Here is a 3594-nt window from a genome sequence, read left to right as displayed (position 1 = left end):
TTAATAAATATCCCTAGGTATGGCAAAGAAGAGTTAGGCTCTTCCCATCTGTGAGGCTTTCCTCCCAGGCAGCTGATTTCCTTCTGAGAGTCTTCACTCTTTCATCACCGTGTGCTACACAGTGAAAAGTTAAGGTGAGTTTACTTCCAGTTTTTGCTGTTTACATCTATAAATTAGTGCCATTAATTTTTAAAAATTTTATTTATTGTTTTTATTTTCTGTGTATGAGTGTATTGCCTGCATGTGTGTAAGTTCACCCGTGTCAGGTGCAATGCCTGTGGATGTCAGAAGAGGGTGTCAGATCCCCTGGAGCTGGAGTTACAGACAGTTGTTAGCCACCACATGGGTGCTGAGAATCAGACCCAGGTCCTCTGCAAGGGCAGTCAGTGCTTTTAAATTTTTTATCTAAGTTCAATTATAGTAGCAGTTGAAAGCTGTTTTCTAAAACCATGTTATAAATAACCCTTCTGATAAGATTTTCAAATTCTTAGCATTTTTCTTGACTTTAAATTTCCCCACATATTGTGTGTACAGCTTTGAGTCAGACTGGCGTCCAACAATGTCCCCAACTTTCCTCATCTTCCCCCTTTACCTTTGGACAATAGTAGTTCCCAGTGCCTAATCATACACTGACTAGAAACACAGCAAAGACCTTAAACACCCTGGTAAGTTATTTTTCATGTGTTTTTTAAAGTATATTAAAGGCATAAGAAACTTTTAAATAATTTGCTAGGCTCTTTATATTGTTTGCAATTTTGGGGGGGTCTTTTTGAGACAGGGTTTCTCTATAGCGCAGCTGCTATATAGACCAGGTTGGCCTCGAACTCACAGAGATCCACCTGCCTCTGCCTCCCGAGTGCCAGGACTAAAGGTATGCAATACCACACCTGGCTCAATTGTTTGCAAATTTTTTATCATTTTCCCTTTCCTTCTTCATTTCAGTTAAGTTTTCTGGCAATCCAACTGCTTATATTTTCCACACTTTCTAAAAAAATTTCTTTCTTGGAGGCTTATAATTTCCTTAAAACTTCAAACCTGCTGAACTGGTATAATTTGAACGTTCCTTAGCTATTTTCTGAAAAGCCTGAACCCAGAGTATTTTTTGTTTGTATTTTAGGCTCTATTCAAGGAAGATTATAAAAAAGCTAGCACTAGTACTATTATTTGAGATGTCATGTTAATGTTTTGTGAATGCTAGGCTTTTCTTTCACATGGTCATTGATAATTTGGCACGTGAGCCTTTTGATGTAAGAATAAGGGATTCTGAAAACACTGTCAGCTTTGAGTCTAATTAATTACTTACAGAATGGCAGAACAATTTTTAATGCAATACTCATTTCTAAGTTTAATTTAAAATTAGCTTTTGTTTATTTCTTAAATTAATTGTACTTGTGCTTAGAATCATAATCATATGAAGGAAACTGTACATCTCTTTCTCATAACTCTTTGTGTTACCAGCACTATGGGAGAATCAGAAGCAGGATGGGCATATCTTCATGGTGTGACATTTAAGGCAGAGGGACTGGAAGCTTCAAGAAAAATAAAACCCTATTGTTCATTTGTTTACTGTGTGTTAGGCCCTGTTTTAAGTGATGTGTTGAATCATTTTATTTCCTAACAAACATATGAGGTAGAAATGACAATTCTAATTCTGTGTATGAGGAAACTGAAACACAGAATGTTTAAGTAAGTTCACTTAAGACATACAGCCAGTAAATGGTAGAGCATAGATTTCACCCAAACGATCTGGCTCCAGAGTCCCATTTTTCTAAGGACTATACTGCATACCTTCTTTCTGTGGTTGAATTATGAGTATAGTGAGCAATAAATAAATTAAAATTGTTAGATAAAAATGCTAGTTTGGGGCTGAACATGGTGGTGCATGCCTTTAATCCCAGCACTTGGGAGGCAGAAGCAGGCAGCTCTCTATGTGATAGAGTCCAGCCTGGTTTACATAGTGAGTTCCTGGCCAACTGTGACAACAGGGAGACCCTGTCTCAAAAAACTAAATCAAAACAAAAATCCTTGTTTGGGGAAGGCAGAGGACAAATCTGGAAAGACTGATAGGGTGACATATTGCTAAGGAGGTCGACCTAGGGTCTAGGCTCCCAACTACCCAGTTGGGGCTTATTCTTGTATTTTAATTTTAAGTGTGATTTGAACAGGTATATTTATAAAGTATAAAACTATATACTTAGATGTCAAAACCACACTAAATTGCTAGAAAGGATTTTAAATGCATACTCTCAATTTTTGTGCTTTGCTAATCATTGCTTTTCAATCATTTACTGACTCATACTTTTTACTTCACACTGCAGTGTGACAATGCCAATGGTCATATTTTAAGTATTTATGCCCATCAGGGTCCAAGGGATAACTCCAAACTCATGGTTACACAGATAGCTCTAGCTAAACTCAGTGAATCAAAAAAACTGAAACAGATATGAATGTGAGATCTGTGGAAAGGGAGAGGTGGTAGACCACGGCAGTAGGGGGATAGGAAAGGGCAGGGGCTGAGGCTGGCCAGTGTGCAGGATGCACATGTATGGAATTGTCGAAGAACAGATTTAATTAATAAAAGTAAAAAGAATGCAACTAAACCTAAAAAGTGAAAAATTCTAACTATAAAAATACAACTTTATTCATCCAAACACATGCAGTATTGTTAGTGACCTTTATTTGTGTTCTCCTGTTTACTAGTATTCCTATAGACAATGATCACCACAGTAATTTATCTCTTTTAATTTGTGTTCTTTTCATTTAATGCTCAGCAAAACAAAAAGTAGCATACATATAAGATAAATATTGGGATTTTTTTTTGAGAGAGAAAGTGTCTCCCTAGTAGCCCCAACTGGCCTGAAAATTCACTATGTAGACCAGGCTGGCCTTGAACTCACACAGATCTACCTGCCTCTTCCTCCCAATTGCTGGGATACCATGCTCAGTCTAAATCTTAAGATTTTAATAATTTTATTTTATAACAGTATTCTAGGTCACTAATTGGGAAAAGTAGATCATTTCATGAAGCTGTATGTTATCACATTTTGTAAATATAATTTGCATTCATTTTTATTTTGTGAATTGTGTTCTCTGATCAACCTGCACTGGACTGACTGGCCACTTGCTTAGAATATAAAGAGGCATCTACTTTAAGATCAGTATATCTCCTTAAATTTTCTGTGGTTGAAAGATTTTTTTATTAATGAGATTTAGAGTTATACTTCAGGAGTGTTTTGTAATAAACAAAAACTCAGAATAAAAAGAATTATAAGTGAGAAGAATCTTCAAAATAATGCTTATTGATATACCCTTGCAAGCTCTGCTACCAGTGAAAGGCATATGTATATGATTATTTTCCAGTTGTAAAAAAGATAAATTGTGATTATATATGTTCATTAAGACATTCATTGTTTTGTATTAATGACCCTATTGGTAAAATATTTCATCAAATATTGTTAAGAAAAACTTTACTTAGCCTTTAGAACAGGTGTAATAATTATAGGACTTATCTCGGTGTTTATTTATAATTTGTTCTGTTTTGGCCATCAGGAAATTAAAACTAAAATTTGAATATCAACTATTACTATTTTGGGA

The sequence above is a fragment of the Nannospalax galili genome, unplaced genomic scaffold, assembly GCF_000622305.1.
Source record: "Nannospalax galili isolate Female #2095 unplaced genomic scaffold, S.galili_v1.0 scaffold142, whole genome shotgun sequence".
Classification (NCBI taxonomy): Eukaryota; Metazoa; Chordata; class Mammalia; order Rodentia; family Spalacidae; genus Nannospalax; species Nannospalax galili.
The sequence above is the reverse complement of the archived record's forward strand: the minus strand, read 5'-3'. Positions refer to the sequence as shown.